The sequence below is a fragment of the Chiloscyllium punctatum genome, chromosome 2 (genome assembly GCF_047496795.1).
Source record: "Chiloscyllium punctatum isolate Juve2018m chromosome 2, sChiPun1.3, whole genome shotgun sequence".
NCBI lineage: Eukaryota > Metazoa > Chordata > Chondrichthyes > Orectolobiformes > Hemiscylliidae > Chiloscyllium > Chiloscyllium punctatum.
In genome coordinates, this window is record NC_092740.1 from 55897832 (window position 1) to 55921015 (window position 23184).

Here is a 23184-nt window from a genome sequence, read left to right on the forward strand (position 1 = left end):
ACTTCTGAGGGGATGTAGCATGAATAGCCAGCTTTCTGGTACCAAGACTAGCTCTAATGTAAAGAAGGGTACATTGGGTTCTAAGCAATTGATTGTGATAGGGGACTCTCTAGTCAGAGTCACAGGCAGATGTTTCGGTGGCCGACAGCGAAAAATCAGAATGGTGTGTTGCCTCCCTGGTGTCAAGATCAAGGATATCTTGGATAGGGTGCAGAATGTTCTCCAAGCAGAGAACAACCAGCCGGAGGTCATTGTGCACATTAGAACTAACGACATAAGAAGGAAAAAATGAGATTCTGAAGGGTGAATACAGGAAGTTAGGCAGGAATTTAAAAAGGACGTCCTCGAGGATTGTAATAGGAGAATAGAGCAGATGAATGTGTGGCTGAGGAGTTGGTGTATGGAAGGAAGATTCACTTTTTTGGATCATTGGAATCTCTTCTGGAGTAGAAGTGATTTGCATAAGAAGAACTGAATGAATCTGAATTGGAAGGGGACTAATGTGCTGTCAGGGAGATTTGCTACAGCTACTTGGAAGGATTTAAATATTAAGGTGGCGGGGTGGGACCCAGTGAGATAGTGAGGAAAGGTATCAGTCTGAGCACAGTTTGGAAAAGGAGCAAATCAAACGATCAGAGTAGGCAGGAACAAAGCAAAGAACAAGTTAGGACTGATAAATTAAACTGCATTTATTTCAATGCAAGAAGCCTAATAGGGAAGGCAGATGAACTCAGACCATAGTTAGAAATATCGGACAGGGATAACATAGCAATTACAGAAACTTGGCTCAGGGATGGAAAGGACTAATGGCAGCTTAGTGTTCCAGGATACAAAGCTGGAAGGATAGAAAGGAGGGGAGGGGGCAATAGAGAAGGGGGAGTGGTGTTTTTGATAAGGAATAGCATTACTGCTTACTTAGGGAGGATATTCCTGGGTATATATCCAGGTAAGTTATTTGGGTGCAACTGAGAAATAAGAAAGGGATGAATACCTGATTGGGATTGCACTATTGACCCCCCAAGAGAAACGAATTTATAATGAGATCTGTTGTCTATCAGAATAATAGGGTGGTTATGATAGGGGATTTTAATTTTCCAAATGTAGATAGGACTGCCATAATTTAAGGGTTTAGATGGAGAGGAATTTAAGTGTGAACAAGAAAATTTTCTGATTCAATGCATGGATGTAGCTACTAGAGAAGGTGCAAAACTTGACCTACTCTTGGGAAATAAGGCAGGGCAGGTGACTGAGGTGACAATGGGGGAGCCCTTTGGGGCCAGTGACCATAATTCTATTCATGCTAAAATAAGGATGGAAAAGGATAGACCAGATCTAAAAGTCAAAATCCTAAATTGGAGGAAGTCCAATTTTGATGGTATCAAGCAAGAACTTTAAAAGTTGACTGGAAGCGGATGTTCACAGGTAAAGGGATGTCTGGAAAATGGGAAGCCTTCTTGAATATACTCCTACTGCCTTTATACTCTAAGGATTCACTCGATCTCTGCTGTCTATGCTTGATATATGCCTTCTTCTTTTTTTTAAAGAAGTCCTTCAATTTCTCTAGTCATCCAGCATTCCTTACACTTAGCAACCTTTCACCCTCACAGGAACATACCATCTCTGGAGTCTCATGAGATAACGAGACTCCAGAGATGGTATGTTCTTGTTAGGGTGAAAGGCTGCTAAGTGTAAGAAATGATGGATGACTAGAGAAATTGAAGGGTTCTTTTAAGAAAAAGAAGAAAGCATATATCAGGTATAGACAGCAGAGATTGAGTGAACCCTTAGAGTATAAAGGCAGTAGGAGTATACTCAAGAAAGAAATCAGGAGGGCAAAAAGGGGACATGAGATAGCTCTGCCAAATAGGGTTAAGGAGAATCCAGAGGGATTTTATAATTACATTTTAAGGACAAAAGCGTAACTGGGGAGAGAATACACTACTCAAAGATCAGCAAGGCAGCCCATGTGTGGAACCACAAGAGTTAGGGGAGATATTAAACGAGTATTTTCCTTCAATGTTTGCTATGGAGAAAGACATGGGAGATATAGAATGTGGGCAAATAGATAGTGACATCTTGAAAAATGTCCATGTTACAGAGGAGTTGCTGAATGTCTTAAAATATATAAAGATGGATAAATCCCCAGGACCTGATCAGGTGTAACCTAGATCTCTGTGGGAAGCTAGGGAAGTGATTGCTGAGCCTCTTGCTGAGAAACTTGGGTCATTGATAGTCACAGGTGAGATGCTGGAAGATTGGAGCTTGGCCAATGTGATGCCATTATTTAAGAAAGGTGGTAAGGAAGAGCCAGGGAACTATAGAACAGTGAGCCCGACCTCAATGGTGGGCAACTTGTTGGAGGGAATCCTAAGGGACAGTATTTACCTGTATTTGGAAAGGCAAGGACTGTTTAGGTAGAGTCAAAATGACTTTGCACATGGAAAATCATGTCTCACTAACTTGGTTGTTTTTTTGAAGCAGTGACGAAGCAGATTGAGGGCAGAGTGGTGCATATGGACTCCAGTAAGGTGTTTGACAAGGTTCCTCATGGTAGACTGTTTAGCAAGGTTGGATCACATGGAATACGGGGAGAACCCGCCAGATGGATACAGAACTGGATCGAAGGTAGAAGACAGAGGGTGGCGGTAAAGGGTTGCTTTTCAGACTGGCCAGTGGTGTGCTGCAAGGATCAGTGCTGGGTCCAGTGCTTTTCTTCATTTATATATTTGATTTGGATGTGAACATAGGAGGTATGGTTAGTAAGTTTGCAGATTAAACCAAAATTGGAGGTGTTGTGGACAGCAAAGAAGGTTACCTCTGAGTACAATCGGATTGAGATCAGATGGGCCAATGGGCCGAGGAGTGGCAGATGGAGTTTAATTTACATAAATGTAAGATGCTGCATTTTGGAAAGGCCAATTAGAACAGGCCTTATTCATTAATGGTAAGGTCCTGGAGAGTATAGCTGAACAAAGAGACCTTGGAGTGCAGGTTCCTAGTTCTTTGAAAGTGGAGTCACAGATAGATAGGATAGTGAAGAAGGCGTTTGGTATGTTTTCCTTTATTGTTCAGAGCATTGAGTATAGGAATTGGGAGAACATATTGCGGTTGTACAAGAGGTTGGTTGGGCCACTTTTAGAATACAATTCCAGTCTCCCTCCTATCAGAAGAATTTTATGAAACTTGAAATGGTTTAAAAAGATTGATAAGGATGTTGCCAGGACTAGTGTTTGCACTATAGGGAGAGGCTGTATAGGCTGGGGCTGTTTTCCCTGGAGCATCAGAGTCTGAGGGGTGAACTTATAGAAGTTTATAAAATCATAAAGGCCATAGAAAGGATAAATAGAGGAGGGTTTTTCCCTGTGATGGGGGAATCCTGAACTAGAGGCCATAGATTTAGGGTGAGAGGGGAAAGATGTAAAAGGGACCTAAAGGGCAACTTTCTCTCTGCATGTGGTACATGTATGGAATGAGCTGCCAGAAGAAGTGGTGGAAGCTGGTAAATTTACAATACTTAACAGGCATCTGGATGGACATATGAATAGGAAGAGATTGGAGGGATATGGGCCCAAGTGCTGGCAAATGGGACCAGATTAATTTCAGATATCTGGTCACCAGGGACAAGTTGGACCAAAGGGTCTGTTTCTGTCCTGTATATCTCTATGAATCTAAAAGAGATTTTCATAAGGCTCCTTCAATAACTCAAAAATAAATATTTATTGCAAACAAACTAATTCTTGTCACAGTGGGAGAAATGGTTAACCATTAAGATACTGTCCAATATCAATTTATCCTCTAAATTCCAAGTTCTCAAAATGAAATGACAGACAATAGAATACAACTCTACAGAGAATTTTTTTAAAGAGAAAAGGCAAATAGGAAAATAAAAACTGCCTTGGTGGGCAAAGAGTCCAAACACAGGATGCAAATTGGAAAATTTATCCTCATGCACTCAGTTTCCGCATCAAGATCACAATGCAGACATCCATTGAACCAATGAGAGGTCTTTAAATCCAAACTTCAGTTTTAAACAAGAGTTAAATAGATGTAAGTCTTTGAATCAAAGTAATGCTTCAGATTTCAGAATTTAAAAGAAAGATCAATAGTGATTTCTAGAATGTTCTCAGGTTCCCTTTACCAAGAGAGATCTATAAAGTTTGTTCTGCTGGAAGGCTTCCCTTATTGCAGGAGCAAGAGAGACAAATCTTCCAGCTCAGCGAGCTAACTTAGAATTACTATTAGAATTAGAATTACTATTACTACAGTTTGGAAACAAGCCCACACCAACCCTCCGAGGAGTATCCCACTCAGACCCATTACTCTACCTTATTACTCTACATTTCTTCTAGCTAATGCACTTAACCTATACATCCCTGAACACTCTGGGCAATTTAGCTTGGCCAATTCACCTAACCTGCACATATTTGGACTGTGAGAGGAAATCGCAGCACTCAGAGGAAACCCACACAGACACAGGGAGAACATGCAATCTCCACACAATCACCTGAGGCTGGAATCAAATTTGGGTCCCAGCTGCTGTGAGGCAGCAGTGCTAACCACTGAGCCACTGTGCCATCCCGTACTTACAAACCTAGCACCAACATGAGCTATAAATCTTCTCAAAAAAAGTTTTATTTTACTGCCAGCTTCTGAAGATTTCCATTCTTCCGCTGCAGAGCTGTTCCAGGCAATATGCAGTATTACGGGCCACATCTCTTCCAAAGCAAGTCTGTCACACAATTAAAAGCATAAAATTGATTTCCCATTTCTTGTAAAAGCTTGGTTGTCTGCTTTCCACAAAGTCATCTGACCTTTTGGACAGTAGGTGAACCATAACCTCTACAGCTACTGATGGATAGTCTAAGAGATGTCCAACACCCCTTAAAGTAGCACAACACAAAAAAAGTCGAGTGCTGTTTTCACATGGCAGCATGTTCCTTGGAGGTAAAACAACTAATCAGTATTCCAGTAAAAGTCACTAAAAGGGTGGAAATGATAAATAGCAAATGCCCTCAGTGATTCTAAATAAATGAAGAATTTAAGAATACAGGAATGTCTTTGATTGAATCTGCTTCAATCTGGACAGTTAATCAAGGTCTCCAGCTACGTTTTTGGATCTTGAATTAACTTACATATTTTCAAGGTCTCTAAGTTTTACTCACATCTAATGTACAAGTCAGAAAATCACATGCATTTCTGGGACTGATTTCAGTATGGCAACAAGGTGATGAATAACATCTCAGTGTCACACAAAGCAATAAGATAGTAATCATGTAAGAACACTTATGATCATATTTCTGACTCTCTAATATGAACCAATTGAATTATTGCATCCATACTTTTCATTGATGGGGTTATTTAAAGATATTCACAAGTTTGGAATTCCCCAGTGCCACCACCAAGAAGAAAGCAGCTGTTCACAGACCAGTGATCCTGAAGTTGTGCCATCTCTATCCTATTTATTTACACCATGTCTCTGACAGAGACAAGTATACATCAAGTGTTCTCGGTAACAGTTGCCCCTTCCTTTTAAATCTGTACCCGTGCTTCCTAATTGCCAGAATTAATAGGAACATAGTTAGCAGCAATGCAAAGCAACATCTCCTGATTCTAGTTTATTGTACTGTAAAGCAATTTTTGCACAGTTAATCTGATTTGAATGGATTTTGTAAATCTTTCATGGTGCCTCTTCTATTCAAGTATTATAAATTAGCATGACAATTGAAGCAACATTAGTAAACACTGTGCAAAGCAATAAAGTACTTTTTTATTTATCGTTAAAAATAAATGCAAATAAATGACGTTGAAGAACTTGTCAAATAAAGTAGAATCAAAAGTCCTTTTACATGAATAATGGCTTATTTTATCAAATATATGCATTACTCAATATTACTAAATTTTCTAAGTTAGCTTTATCAGGTTTGCTAAAAGTGCCAAAATATCAGGGTAACTACAGAACTGTGGTAAAAACATATTTTTCATGCCATGAAACATGACTGTTATAGCTCTGACTGTCAAATACTATATTAAGATTTTTAAGTTAACACTACAACTGTACATTCATATCTGCTGCATACAATTTCTACTCTTAGATTAGAGTAAAAACAGCCACATCCAAATGACCAGTTAAAAGGAGCTCCCAAACAACTTGATCTGAAGTCTGATGTAAAGCCCATCACAAAGCTCTGGTGGCAAGTGCATGCATTGCCAGTAATTAGATAGCTTCAAGCTCAGCGTCGCTGTACAGTATAACAGTTGTAGGATAAACACTGAAGAGATCAAATTCAGTTCATGTGCACATCCAAGGCCCCAAACTCTCCTAGATGAAACAGTATACTTATACTTTTCAATTAGAATACTTCACCTACTGCTCATGGTTTAGTCTCCACTATGCTCCTCCATGCAATCAAATGGAGATTGGGTAGCAGGGCTACATTTGTTCACACCACAGTGTCACCCCAAGCTTCCAGTCACTGGCTACTTAACTCTCTAGCATTATCCCACTCTGACCTTTCGGTCCTTGGCCTGTTGGAATGCTTCAAGGAAGTCAAAAACAACCATATTCGACAAATCCTTCAATTAGGCATTTTCCAATATTCTGGACTCACCACTGAGTTTAACAATTTTAGATTGTAACTTCTGTTCTATATTTTTAACACTTTTTGATTTTGATTTGTTTCCCTCATTAGCTTTATTTTCCTTCTGGATAACAGCTGTTCAGATTTTTGCATTCACGCCTCCATTAGACACATCTTTTGCTTCTTTGCTTGTTCCATTACCAATCCCTTTGGCCTTATCATATTATTTTTTGCTAGCATTTCACCTCTCCTTTCCTCTACCATATCATAGACCTTCCCTTATCTCCCTCCCTTTCACTTGCTTAAAATCCACTTCCTGTCTAACAGTTCCTGATTCTGATGAAACGTCAACAGATCTGAAGTGTGAGGCTGAGTCTTTGGAGTCAAGTCGAGAAGGTTAAGTCAGGAAATTTCCAGCAGACCAATGTCCTTTCAGGGGACACTTGCTCACCATATTTTCATTCAATGGAGGTGGAATCAGGGAGCATGGCTAACTGCAGATAGAGTTGAAAAATGTGATGCTGGAAAAACACAGCAGGCCAGGCAGCATCCGAGGAGCAGGAGAATCGACTTTTCGGGCATAAGCCCTTCTTCAGGAATGAGGCTGGTGTGCCAAGCAGGCTGAGATAAAAGATAGGGGGGAGGGAATTTGAGGGAGGGGTGCTGGGAATACGATAGGTGGAAGGAAGTGAGGGTGAGAGTGATAGGCCAGAGAGGGGGTGGGGGCGGAGAGGTCGGAAAGAAGATTGCAGGTCAAGAGGGCGTTCCTGAATCCGAGGGTTGGGACTGAGATAAGGTGGGGGGAGGGGAAATGAGGAAGCTGGAGAAATCTACATTCATTCCATGTGGTTGGAGGGTTCCTAGGTGGAAGATGAGGCACTCTTCCTCCAGGCATTGTGTGGCCAGGATCTGGCGATGGAGGAGGCCAAGGACCCGCATGGCATTGGCGGAGTGGGAGGGGGAGTTAAAGTGTTCAGCCACAGGGCGGTTGGGTTAGTTGGTCCGGCTGTCCCAGAGGGGTTCCCTGAAATGTTCTGCAAGTAGGCGGCCTGTCTCCCCAGTGTAGAGGAGATCACATCGGGTGCAGCGGATACAGTAAATGATGTGTGTGGAGATGCAGGTGAATTTGCAATGGATATAGAAGGATCCATTGGGGCCTTGGAGGGAGGTGAGGGGGGAGGTGTGGGCGCAAGTTTTGCACTTCCTGTGGTTGCAGGGGAAGGTGCTGGGAGTGGAAGTTGGGTGGGTGGATGGTGTGGACCTGACGAGGGAGTCGCGGAGGCAGTGGTTTCTCCTGAATGCTAATAGGGGTGGAGAGGGAAATATATCCTTGGTGGTGGGGTGATTGGAGGTGACGGAAATGATGGAGGATGATACGATGTATCTGGAGGTTGGTGGGGTGGAAGGTGAAGACTAGTGGGGTTCTGTCCTGGTGGCGATTGGAGGGGCCAGGTTCAAGGACGGAGGTGCGGGAAATGGAGGAGATGAGGTGGAGAGCATCGTCAACCACGTCTGAGGGGAAATTGCAGTCTTTGAAGAAGGAGGCCATTTGAGTTGTTAGGTAGTGGAATTGCTCCTCCTGGGAGCAGATGCGGCGAAGGCGAAGGAATTGTGAATATGGGATGGTGTTTTTACAGGGTGCAGGGTGGGAGGAGGTGTAATCTAGGTAGCTGTGGGAGTCGGTTGGTTGGTAGTAAATGTCTGTGTTGAGTCGGTCGCCTGAGATAGAAATGGAGAGGTCTAGGAAGGGGAGGGAGGAGTCTGAGACGGTTCGGGTAAATTTGAAGTCAGGGTGGAAGGTGTTAGTAAAGTGGATGAACTGTTCAACCTCCTCATGGGAGCACGAGGTAGTGCCAATACAATCATCGATGTAGCGGATAACTGCAGATAGAGAATTTTTCCCCTTTGACAGCTGTTAAAGGTTTATTTTTTCATTTTAAAAAGACTAAAAGGACATTTAAATCAGTACATGAGAGATTCCAACCACTTCAGTAAAGCACAACTAATTTACTGTACAACATCCAACTAATGAATTGGGGAAGAAAAAGTTATTTGCAGTTCCAATTCTATAAATGAAAGAATTCCAGAGTAAGTTACTGTATTTTGTTCAGCACTTTGAATCAGGTTTCCCCTCTGATTCATATCACCTCTGAGAGTCCATGAACGATGTCTACTTACAGAAATGGCTGGATTGCACTATAATTGTGGGGAAAAGGACAGGTTAAACTGCTGGCCTCCATAATGGTGTCAGCAAGGACAGGAGTGTTGTTAACTGCCTGAACAAAGGCAAAGCTTTCAAAAGTTAAGCAAACTTACTTTGAATTTGAAAGGTTTAAACAAAGTAATTGACAGATAGATGCAAGCACTACGAATCAACGCCCTGTATCAAATTAGGAGCAAATTGCTGCAGATGCTGGAATCTGTACTGAAAACAAAAAAAAATGCTGGAAATCAGGCAGGTTCTGTGGAGAGAGCAAGCTAATATTTCAATTTTAGGCTACTCTTTATTGGAGCTGATGTAAAGTGACTTCATGTCACTTCGTGTCAGCCTGAATAAAGAGTCAACTAAACTTGAAACGTAAGCTTGGTCTTGCTCCATGGTTGCTACCTGACCCACTGTGAGCTCTGGCAATTTTTATTTTCAGTCCCAGTGACATCATTGTTTTGTAAGAATTTGAATATTCACTACTTTCTGTAGTAAGAGCCTGTGTGGAATACAAAAGAGTTACAGGCAGCAGTAATAATTGTTGATTATGAATTGAATTGGACGAAACCATTTTTCTGTCACACTTCTCCAACCCCTTAAGGTCAAGAAGGAGAGAGGATGGGAGAGTGAAAGGAAGAGAAACTGACAGGGTAAAGGAAGCCCAGCTGGAAATGTCCCAAACTCTCCATTCTGGATCAAAAGGGAAAGTACTGAGGGTGTAATAGAAAGTTGAAGGCCTAAGCATTTCCATTGTAATAAATTGGGACACCTTTATGTAGAATGCTGGATATTGTAAGGGAAGACCAAAGGGTTCATAAGAGTGAGTCTGAAAAGAGAACTTAAAAGGAATAACCACTGGTCAAATCATAGCTTTAAATACAACCAGGTAATTGAAATAAAATAGCTAATGTGTGCAGGTGAGGTGAATAGAATAGGTGAGAGTGAAGGGTTTTTGTCAAAAGAAAACTGATGGTTTCAAACGATGCAACTAAATCCATAACTATGTTAAAAAACACAGGAGCTACTTGCACACTTTTCCTGGGGAAGGATCTAGTTTTCCCACCAGAGAGTTCAATGAAAGCCAAAGCATTAGTAAATGGGATAAATGAAGAGATAGCCCAGTTCCGCTGCACAAAATCTAATTCGATATGGCTTGATATCTGGACCCATGATCATAGTACTCCTTTTAAAAAATCACCGAGGCATGGAGTGGACGTACACCCAGGTAATGATGTGGCTGGAATAAAGTTAGTTTCACCAGTAATCACAGAAAGCCCAATGGAATGAAAGAGGCACAGTAGTTCTTCCATAACGCGATGGTTGCATTCTTGTACAACCCCTACATTATCAAAAAATTGCAGTTTAGAAACAGCACTTAAAGTATTGGCACTATAATCAGCGACAGTTAACACATGTTTTAAAAATTTGTGCTTCAGAAACAGTATCCCCAATTCATCAATCACATTACAGCATAACAACCTGTAGAGCAAAAACAAGACTAGTTCCAGATACTTCTCCATTGTGTGTGGTGATCAGAGCAATGACTAAATAAAGTTCATCACCACATGCTAATGTTAGATTAGCTAAAGCTTTCCTTAATGGTAAGGATGACTCAAATGAAGGATTTGGCATGTTTAAGGGAATTGAGGCTCAGAAAGCAGATTCCAAGTTAAACAGGTTACATAGGTAACACACACTGAAGTCAGAATGCAACTTATATTAAGAACAGAGCTCTGATGAGAAAATGGACTCATCCCTCACAGACCTGTGGATGAGGAATGGGCAGGTATTCATCAGATAGTAGTACCACCCAAATATTATAAGAAAATGTTGCACATGAAATTAATATGGCAGACCATCTACGAAGAAGGAAAACCCAACCATTGACAAATAGGCATTTAATATAGCTCAGACTTCATAAGATAGAGTGCAATTCTGTAATATGTCAGAAAGTAGTGGAACCTTAAACATATAATTAAACCAGCATCACACCAGTTTTTGAAGAATTATCTACAAGGGTATTCGTCTATTCAGAGGAAAATGCTAAAAGTGATAAATGAATCATTATTTTGTCGAAAAGTATTGAATCTGAATCCCTAACCTAGGAATGTGAAATGCATAACCTTGTCATGATACAAAATGGATAAAAGCAAAAGAATGTAAAATAATTGTGTTCAGTGTCCTGCAGCAGATTCATCTATACCACCATATTTAAACTTTGATTATGGTGCTCGCAAAATAATAATTCTGTCTAATGTGCAGCAGAACAAGGAAACAGAGCTTAGTCAATTGAGTAGCACCAGCCAGGAATACTGGATATTGCGAGGAGTACAGGCCATCCTTAATGCAGATCATTAGAGAGTTGAACATCAATATGCCATTAATTGACTAATTGTGATTGATCCTTCCATCACCCCATCCCCCAATCAATCTGGAAAATATGACACAGGAACAGAATGAAACCAGGGAATGAGCGTGTGTCATCCACACCATGTTGAGTTGCATTCCTTCACAATTGTTAGCTCCTCTGCATCCCAGCAAGTTTGCTCCAATCCATACAGTTGAATTTCCCAGATTTGATCCCTCAGCAGTGGCCCATGTTAACACCTCCCTTGACTCTTAATGGGCAGACCCACAGGAGTGATGGTGGCCCACCACCTTCACTGACTTGGATGGACACCTCCTACTGCTGATGGACCAAAACTCTGATTCACCTGTGACTCCCCAGACTGTTTACACTGGACCGACACAGTCGATCATAGCTCACTGCCCAGACTATAGAGGTACAGACCACCAACTCTGACCAAAGAGTATGCTTGACTGTGTCCAAACCCCTAGATTTACAACAGAAGCTGTTCTATATGACTATTCCAGCATTACCTGGCTGAGTATTGTCTCCCTTGACTTGACCAAGGCTACACTTCTCATACTTTGAGCCAATGCTTTTTGGTTGATGCTGTTTGTCAGGTATGTATTTGTCAGGTACGGTGCTGACACACGGTCCAGGTGTGACATTGATATTACTCAATGAAATTCTGTAGGATCCACACCCTTGACTGATGACTGCCAGCAGTTAAAGAATGTGGTGTTGGAAAAGCACAGCTGGTCAGGCAGCATCTGAGAAGCAGGAAAGACGGCATCAAGACATGAAGAGATTGAGGGCGGGTAACAGACCAGCACGGGGTATCCAAGTGGATGGGGTGTGTTGGAGGTGGGAGACGGGGTCCTCTGAGGGTGGGTGAGAATCCTGATGGAAAAAGTAAGTGCGGAGGCGGTAGAAGAAGAGTTCAATGTCACAACGCATGTTGAATTCATTGATCAGGGAGTGTAGGGGGATGAAGGTGAGGACTTTGTTGAGGACTGATTGTTCATCCTCAGTGAGGCGGATGTCTGGGGGCATGGTATGCGGCAGAGCTGGGGGCTAGGACTTGGTGTAGGGTTGGACTTGGCAATGGGAGTTGAGAATGTCTCTAGAGTGAGTGTGATTATGGGACATTACCAACAGAAGTGACACACCCTGGGTGTCAGGGGAATGGAAGGGGTGCCTTCGTTGGCATCCATGGGGGCGGAAGTGACATTACACGTGATGGTCGCAATGTCAGCAGTGGTGTTCCAGTGAGTGGCGTCAATGGTGGTCGTTGGGGAGGAGAGAGAAGGGGAGGGTGGTTGAGGCGATAGGGACTATGGGAGCTGATGAAGGGCTTATGGTCAAAACATTGAATCTCCTGCTTCTCACTGCTGCCTAACTGGCTGTGCTTTTCCAGCACCACACTCTTCAATTCTGATCTCTAGCATCTGCAGTCCTCACCCTTTCTTCCCTGCTGATTGCTGGCAACCAAGCTGCCTTTTCCTCTATGCTAAAAAGGCAAGTTGAGATGGAAGTATAGTGAGCCTGTAAGCTCTGGCAGAGGGGCAAAGTGTAAAAAGGCTTGAGCTGCTATGAACATCTAAGCAAGCACAACCTAAGTGAATATTAAGAGAACAACGGAGAGATGAATCCTGGTCCAATCCATGAGTTGGTGCTGGTCCCTGCACACAATCTCCTTGGAGCAGCACCTCTATGAAAGGTGCTGGTTACTTCAAAGTGTGACATGGAAATACAGATCCATCTTACAAGTGATTCAGTAATGTGCCATGAGGTTATGACAAGGTTGCCAATGCCAATGTCAGTGTCCGTGGATAGGGGAATGCAAAGAGCTCCTGACCATGGAACATACCCTGCGATAATGGTGACTGATGTCGAAGATTGAAGACCAGAGGAGCAAGTGGCAAGCTGATGTTGCTACATAACTGCCTTGATTTTCATGAATTTTCATGTTCTAGCTTTTTAAAATTTTTTTAAACAATACACAATTTACAAAACAATTAACATTAAAGTTGTATACAGAGTAACAGCAGTTTACAAGGAAGAGGAGCAGCAAAGCCAGGTCCCAAACCCTACCATTAAACAAGTTTTCAGGGAAATGAGGACAAACCTCAAATCCAAGTTCCAGTCATCATAAAACAGTAACAATGACAAACACATAAGACAGTCCAATTACATTTTGAAAAGTGCATAAAACGGACCCCCAGCAACTCAGCAAGCCACCCATCCCTCCTACCTACAGTCTAATTTATCTCTGGCTGGTGGAGAATGGGAAACTGGATATAAATTAAATGAGATTAACTAATAATAAGATGATAATGCACACAAATTGACCTCATGCCAGTCACTAGCGAGAAGCTCATCAAAATGGGACATTTTGTTCTCGAGGGTAAGAAGTTCCTCACTGCCAATCTCACCTGATTTATTCCTACTTTCTCACCAACCTACATATTATTCCCAGTACCTGGAAAGTTTCCACCTGTAGAGACTTAAGAGTTGATGTGATTAAGGTTTTCAAACTTTTTGGAAGGACTGATAGGGAGACTGTTCTGCTGGTGGGAGAATCTTGGACATATAGACATAACTTTAAAGTCAAAAATGTGGCACTTGGAAAGCACCGCAGGTGAGGCAGCATCCGAGAAGCAGGAGAGTCGACGTTTTAAGGATAGCTCTTCATTAGGAATGATTAATATTCACCATTCCTGATGAAGAGCTTATGCTCGAAACATCAATTCCCCTGTTCCTCGGATGCTGCCTGACCTACTGTGTTTTTCCAGCACCACACTTTCTGAATCTGAACTCCAGCATCTGCAGTGCTCACTGACTTCTCAACATAACTTTAAAGCCAGAGGTAGGTCATTCAGGAGACAAATTAGGAAATGCTTCTTCACAAAAAGAGTGATGAAGTCTGGAACTTTATCACACTCACTAGCTCAATTAATAATTTTAAACTGGACGATTTTAATGGATTTGTAATAGAGATGATAAATGAGTTAGAAAACTGATTAGCTGCAATCTCATTGAACTGAACAGGCTTGATTTGTTGAATGGCCTACTCTGTTCCTATTCTGAGTGAATGTCCTGCTGGGCGGTGCCACCTGAAGAATAAAAGTGTCTCCAACACAGTAAAATATGCTTCTGTGTTCTCAGTGCCATTGCATTGCAATTTTCTGATTACCACCTGCATAGTATATAAGAGTAATCAAGAAGCTTATTTCCTGCTTGTTAAACTGCTAAACTGTGGTTATAGCAGCTGAGCTCTGATTTCAGGGTTTAACTTCCCACCACCTGGGAATCATGATAGTTCTGATCAAAAATTACTGTAATCATATATGGGGACAGTTGAGCAGAGTTTTACAAAAAAATGCAAAGCAAAAGCATTCAACAACCAATTTAGGAACTGGCCTTCATAATCTCTATCAGCAAATAGTTCTTTGTTTAGGGAATTAACATACAATCCCTGATTTTGTCTGCCCTTAAACTTATCTCTCCCTCTTTCTTTCTCTCTGTCTTTTTACTCTTCATGTATACAGATAGGATTGTGAATTGATCTCATTCAGATTGGTCAATGTGACAAATTCAGTTAAGTATGTCCAGGCTGGAATCAATATCTAAAATCATGAATTAGGAACAATGTTAGTATCATGACTGCAAGTAGTTGTACAGTAAGTAAGGCAGTGACTGAACTTTAACACGTTCTTTACTGCATTTCTCTTTGATGCATGTTATGAAAAAAGTTATCAACATAATATGTTTTGAACAAAATCAAATGAAAAAAGTATTACTTTATGAAACTGGAATATATATTAGACTGGAATATACAATTAAGTGTAAATTGATAATAAGACAACATTACAAAACTCTAAAGAAAGCATTCATTACACAAAAGATCTATCTTTTGATTTGTTTTGCTACAAACAGGAATCTCCATACAGCTTCAAAGGGCATATCAAAATGAGTTAACCCATGGTGTAAAAGCTAGCTGTTCCTGGTCACAGAGCAATTATCCCAATCATATCGGTGAAGATGATATAAAGTCTTCAGTTCTGCATTTTTTTTGTGATTGCCACCAGTTCCTATCTATTGTGCAAGACAGAAGTAACACTAGTCAGTTTTATATACTATCATACAACCCAGTTTTATCTAAAATGCACCGTTAACCAAATGAGTTTCAATTACAGCTTATACAATAATTCATTAAATATCATGCTGTTAAGTCATTGGCTGAACTGAGACAGCCAGCTAGAATGTCTTGATTAAACAACCAGACTTATTGATTGAACCATTTATATAGGTTATCATCTAATGCAGACAAAAGAAATCGATATTTGGTCCTTATGAAACAGTATATTCTGAACTTAGTTACCACAATAGTGAAAAAGAGCTATTCACATAAAAAGTGCAATAAATTGTGCAATTCAACACGTTAAATTAGTACCCATATTATTACGCAGTTCAAGAATTGTAAAGGAAATCAAGAGCTTTAAGAGCTGTTACCACTGACATGTTTAAATAATGAATTAGTCACTCATATCCTGTGACACTGCTGAGAAAAGGCACTTCCTTTTGGGAAGAAGTGGAGCTTGAATGCTTATGTATTATTCATTACCAAGTGTGCATGGCTGAAATGATTATGTTGGCAGTGAAGTAGAAATTGTTCATTGTTCTTTTGAAAAACTTGGTATGTTTCACTATTATTTTTCATCAATTTACAGCTGGTGCAATCCTGATGTAAGCAGAATCCCAACAAAAGCTTGAGAACTGAAAACTATTTCTAAGTCTTAAATTTAAATTGGATATGGCAGTGGTTAGATACATTTTTTTGTCCATGCCAACAAATAAAGTGAAAACTATTCAATTGTGCTTTGATGCATAATAGACATTCAGATATCTATTTTACATTTATTAAGTTCTTATCCAAAGCTGTTGTCTTGCTTTATTTAGTAGAGATATAAAAGTTTTAATAGTTAAGAAGTTAATGTTGTCACCTGGAGGGAGGTTCCTGCCTTTCCGTACTGCTAATGTTCAAGGTGATAATTTATGTTACAAGGTTCTTAATTTGGGGTGATATGCATATAGTAAAAAGCCTTGTGGTGTGATTAATATTGAATGATACAGTGTTCTAACAGCCACAGTACATTAGATGCTGTTACTCTTCTGTTAGAACAGAGGCTTTTTGAGAATCAATCATCTGCGTTTGCATCTGTTCCGAAGTACTTTACAGCACTGGAAATGCATGGTCCCAGCTATAGCCCAGCACCACAATCTCAAGGCAACCTGAAAATGTAACAGGACCAAATGAGACAAAGCAAATGTAATATAAATGGCATACAGATTAAAACAAATAGTTGTCATTATTTAGTAAATGCCACATGGCTCACTTTTGGTTTAAATGATTCAAATATTTTGAGTATTCAGTTCATTACACCAACTTCCTCAGCCCTATGCCATCAGCTCACACCTCTGTAAACACTTCCTATGTTAGTCACTTAGCTGACTGCATCTGTCACAAAACATGGAATGATCAATTGCAAAACGTGGAATAATCGTGGTAGCTATCTCATACATATTTCTCAATCTAGCAACTGAGGTGTGCTTGAACTCAGTTGGCTGGATTATTGATTAAGGAATCTGGATGACTATGGATTTGCATAATGACTAAACGACTAAGCCAATTACTGGGCTTCAAGGTTTATCTCATAGAATCCTTACACTGTGGAAAGAGGTCATTTGGCCCATCAAGCCTACAGCAACCCTCTGAACAGCATTCTTCCAGACCCAGCTCTTAACCCTATGTCTGTAACTCCACATTTTACCATGACTAATCAACCTAGGACACTATATCTATACACTATGTACAATTTAACATGGTCAATCCACCTAACTTGTATGTTATTGGACTTGGGAGGAACCAGAGCACCCAGCAGAAACCCACATAGATACAGGGAGAACATACAAACTCAACACAGACAGACACCCAAGGCTGGAATCAAAACTGGATCCTTGGTGCTGTGAGGCAGCAGTGCTAACTACTGAGCCACCATGCCACTCATCTCATAAATAAATATTAATAAAAATACTGAAGATATGCATTGAGTTTGACAAAATCAAAGTTGTACTCAAAAGCACCATAAAAATTGTATTTAAAATACAAGCAAAGCTCATGCCACCTTTGGAAGTCACTTTCCCATTGTCCTTCACATTCCACAGAAGGAATGTCATTCCCAGAAACAAGGAAACACCAGATAAAATATTAACACCAACTCGTCACATGTAATTGAAAGACCTGAATGTTTTAATGAATGTAGATGAAATAATGTGCACAGACTGCAAAGGTGTAATTGATAATAGGCTATTGAAGGAGCAAAGGCATTAATCATGTTCTTTCAAAAAGCACCTATGCCTCATTTGCAACTATATTATTGTGAATGTGAAATGCACACAGTATAAAAGTGTTTGGGATTCAAATGCTAGTCACAGGAAATGCCAAACATATCACTGGCTCTTGCAAATTTCATTTAGAGATCTCAATGAGCAGAACGCACTGCCTCCAACTTTAAAACTTGGTTACAGCTAACACAGTACTTCTGAGACTTTCTCGGACTCTGTGAGGCACAAATCCAACCCCCTCTACACCCAGTCTGTGAGTACAATGATATTTGATGATACCTTCCACGGTTGACGGGGATTTGGTATAGAGAGGGTTCATGAATCAATTCTAATACACTGTTCTGTGGTGGCTACTCTGTAATATGGCAGTGCAACATGTCTATCAAGTAGAGCAGCTCTCCCAAAGAGCCATGAGAACAGCATATATAATCGTTGTAATCTGGATGCTGCACGTCTATTGATTTGGAGGAGTGTGCACGGCCATCAGCTTTAAATTTGCCCCTTATGTTCCCAACATAGGTTCCTGCCAGCAACAGTTGTGAATGTAGGTTTTAGTAGCTGTGGTTGACTTGTTAAGATGCAGGGGGAGCAAGTTCAACAGCAAGCCAAAGAGTGTCAGTAAACACCGCAGAGGCTGCAGAACACCTAGTTCAGGCAGACGTCACAGCTGCAGGGCCCCCTCAGGTTGCCAATGTTCAGCCAGAGTTTAAAGATGGCACTGGCAAGAGGGAAGCCAATCTTTTCTGGGATATCTGGTGAGTGGCATGTTCTGCTGGTTACTGCAAGTTGTAGAGTCAGAATAACATTGGATGAGAGAGGTGCCTTTGGAGTTTTGTAGGTAATCAATGAGGTAGGTTCGGAACAATATGGGGAGAAAGTTTGCTGAGCCTCACAGTTTGAAACCCTCCAAGATACTGAATAAAACCAACTCTTAGCCAAAATATCATAAGATTCATGACACAGTTTCTAGCTCTCTCCATAGTTTTACACTAGTATGTGGATCAACTCCCATGATGTGAATCTTATACATGAGACATTGCATATTCAGAGTATTCTATCAGTCCTGGATTATTATTCTGAAATCAATCCTCTTGGGAGGTGAGAGCCCTCATAGAGAAAACCCAGTTTGGAGCAACTGCAAGCCCATGGCTAAAGAAGGACTGTAGTTTTGAAACTTTTGACTTTATTGACTACTTTATACTGAGAAGAATTGGAATGTTGAACTTCTAACTTATTTCCTTATTTTCTACTTTGTACCTATGATTTTGAACCTAATGTGGCAGCATGAATGGCAACATTTCACTGTACTCCTCTATTCCTTGAGTACACGTGACAATAAAACCTAATTCTAATTCTAATTATAGTTGCCTGATGAAGCAGAATCCACTGACACAACCAACTCTACTTTCCCTGCCATAACAACACAGCAGCAACACATATCTCCAAATGAAATTGATAATTAGTACCAAATGGGAACAGTTTGCAGCGTAGATATATGTCAACCTGGAACTCAGAACATCTATCAAGCAGAGAAGACTTTTGTTTTATCAGACTGAGCTGGATTTGAATCCAGCTCCTAAAGTTGAAATGTACACGGTTAACTCATTTGACCATATAGTTACCAGCATACATCCTTGTATGTTGACCTGAACTCATGGCAGGCTGTTGGGTCATCAGTTTAACATTTCATTTTACAGATATCACTGGAGCTCTTCTCTTGAATTGTAATTGTGTATACGTGGTTTACAGACTGAACCTGTGGTAAACTTTAGACTCATGAAATTCCAAAGCCTGTCTGTGATTATAGTATATATGAATGCCAGAAATTATAATAAGCATTCTTCTGTAATAGGAGCTAACATAGGTATCACAGTGTGATAGCAACGGATTGTCAGTATACCATTCCACCTTTCTTCATGTTGGTTGTAAGTACCGGTACCAGTAGGGCACTTCCCTCCACTTCACCTGATGTACTGCTCTGAAAGCTTGTGATTTCAAACAAACCTGTTGGACTATAACCTGGTCTTGTGTGACTTCTGACTTTATGCAAGCTCAGCCTGGAATCTGAAATCTTTTGCCTGGTGGGTATTAATGTCCAGCAGTGCTCGGACTATTAGTGGGCACAAATCTTAGCACAGTAATCATTCAGAAGAACCAAGCTACACTCGCTGTGGTGAGAATGAAACAGTTGCAGGAGTTTCTTCTTCAAAGACAGAGAAGGATGAAACAGATACTCCACCAGTGAGAAGTTACAGAAGTAGCACATCTTACTCTGAAAGTACCAGACAGAAACTGAGAGTCAGAAATCCAGTCACAATACCTATTATAAAACATGCTATCAGCCCAGGTTATAGGAAGTCATTACCAATAATGGTGCTGCATTGTGGTGGTGCAGAAGCCAACTCAAACTGAAGCATAATTATACTCCAACCACATAGGCAGAAAGTGAGGAAGAAAATTGTGTGGATGGTGATTGTGCCATGCTACTAAGGGATAGAAACCAGCAAAAACAGTACACAGTATTCGAAAGGTGGTATCACCAATGCCCTGTATAACTGAAGCATAACAATTAACATCCGTACAATTAGTGTTTTAATGAAAAAATTCCATTGGCCTTCTTAATCACTTGTTGTACTTGCACTGTATTTTTTTCTGATTTATGCACGAGCAGTAGATCCCTCTACCCCTCTGAACTCTTTATTTGAGTAATAATCTGTGTTTTGATCCTTCTTGTCCATGTAAACAACTTCTCATTTTGCCACATTTTACTCCACCTGTCAGGTTTTGTCAATTCATTCAATTAGCTTATCTCTATTGTCTGTATCTTTGTTATGTCATCCTTCCAAGGTGTTTTCCTACTTACCTCCGTATCATCTACATTTTAGCTACCAGGCCTCTGACCCATTCATCTCAGTCACTGATGTAAATTGTAAAACATTGAGGCCCCAGCACCAATCCTTATGGAACCCCAGTCCTGCCAGCCACCTAATTGGCTATCCATGTTAATATGTTACCCCGTACTTACATGTTAAACCTTGACAAAAGCCTTCTAGAGATCTAAGTATAGTACACTAACAAGCTAATCTTTAATCACGGGTCATGTTACCCCATTCAAAGAATTCCAATAAATTGGCAAAACATGATTTCTGTTCCAAGAAACTGTGCTGATGCGTCCAGATTGCTTTGAGCTTTTCCAAGTGTCCAGTTATAGTCTCCTTAGCGATCAATTCTAACATCTTTCCCATAGCAAACATATTGCTAACCAGGCTTTAGTGTCCCTTCTTCTCAAATAAAGGGGTTTTATTGACTATTTTGTTCTTTCCTGTCTGGAAAATCAGCCAGCTCCCTAGCCTGTGCTACCTTCACTTTCCTGGGAGATGTAAAATGCAACAAAATCATTAATGTTGATTTAAAAAAGGACAAAGTAGCAAGAACATACTCTGAAGTTCAGTGCACTACCTGAAGTTAATATGATGATGATGAAATATCAATTTTTACTCGCATCTTTCTGATTAGTACCACATTGTTATCTTGATTGATAGGGGGTGAAAGGGTCATTGAATGACAACAGACTGGAAAATGATGTAAAACCCAGGATCTGATCAGCAGTGATCTTTTGAGTGATAGAGGAGATTAGCCTATCCTGCTCTTGTTTCCAATGACTTATGATTATATTATGATCTAGGCGTATCAAAAAAAATCAAGTTTCTAAGTTATAAACCAGTTGGAATTCCTAATAAATCACTGTACCTTAATAATTGCTGAGTTAAAATTGCTGGGTCTCACTGTGGCAGTATGTGGAAGTAACTACACCACCCAAAGACTCCAGGAGTTTAAACAAGTAGTCACCTTTGAATTAAAGATGGACAATAAGATCTAGTTTCCTTGCTATGCTCACACCCTGTGAATGAAATAAAATGAAGAAAATTACATTGGATATTTTCCACCATGGTACTACAAGTTGTGTTAATGGCATTGTGCATAGGCTTGATATTATAGTTGATCAAAATGAAGCCTTCATCTAACTTAACTCTAAAGTTCCTTATTTGATGCAACTCTTAAATCTCCAACATTATTGGAGCCTGGTGGTACATTATTTGAAGCCCAAAAGGAACAACTCGTGAGAAGTGAAAAGTTAATTCTGTGTTGGTTAAGTTACTGAATTCGTCATCAGAGGCTTAGAATAATGGACCTACAGAAACATGCAACTATCTGTAAAAGTGCCATGAGCTGTTAGTTGTTTTAAAGATCCAAATGATTCCATTATGTCTAATTTATTGATTACTTGGAAAAAAAATCCCTTACTTGCTTTGTCCTGAATCCAATTCTGACATGGCAGACATTAACAGTTGTTGATTCGGTTTAGCTAATTGTTCAGATGCATGCACTACAAAATTCAAGATTGCCTAACAGCCTTTGTGGTGCCATCATCTCCAAGAATAAATTCAGGTACATTTTCAACCTGCTTAGAAACATTTTTGCACACCTCTAAAGTTGATGGGACTTGAACCTTGACTTCCTAGGCACAAAAGCAAGGATACTGCCATTACACCATAAGATCCTTTATGGATAAGCTCAAATTGAAGTAATGTTAATTTTTAGCAGTTCATGAACATTTTAATGAACTTAATCTGTGTTATTAGTGCAAACTATTTGTAGCAGGAAAATCTCAATGAAGATTGACAGATGGTTTCCGTTGACAAGGCCAATATTCTCAATTTAAGCTATGAGTAGTAAAAGAACAGAATTAGAATGCTCTTTAATGATGTCATAAAAACTTCATTAGACAAAATAAATGGGAGTAATTCCTGAACCTTCTGTTTTATTTTAACTGTCAATTTCATGCAACATTACCAATGTTGGTAAACAGCATTCGTTAATAAGGAAAAAATAAGGCAGAAGGACAATGCTTTGATTCTTGTGTACCACTTCACTGAAATAAAACTTGGAAAGAATTAAAATTGGAAATGTTAATTCACTTAGGATAAAAGCGTAAAGTTTTGGGTTAGGGATTCAGGAACTTGATACTACTTATGTGAAATTGCCATCATTGCTGTTTTCCTAAGCTTCAGTTCATTCTTTTTCCATTTGAATAAAAACAAAGCTAGCACTTTCATGAGGTAAAATCACTTAGGAATTATCACCCCCAGTCTGAATGGCTTATTTATGAGTTCAATACAACTGTGCTCTATTTGGCAATTTCAGGGGTAAATATGAGTCAGCAATAATGGTCTGGGTCTGGAGTCATACAGGCCAGACCGGATGAAAATGACAGATCTCTTACTCTAAAAGATATCAGTGAAACCAAATGGTTTTTAAAACAAATAGGTAGTTTGGTGGTGACAATCACTGACACCAGTTTTTCATATTGACTTTATTTAGACAATTAATTAAATTTAAATTTATATGCATAGTAGTGGACTGAATTTTCCAAAGAGAGATTGCCGCTCTGCTTCTTCTTCTTACATTCATAGCTCTATATTTCTGGCAGAGATTCTGATCCAGGCTTCTTCAGAAATGCAAAGTTATAATTTAATGCTGTCAGGTGCCTAATAGAATAGGATAGTTAGAGGAAGGCAAGACACCCTCCTTTTTCCACAGCAGTTTGATGCTGTGTTTTGTGATGTAAATGTCTATCATTATTG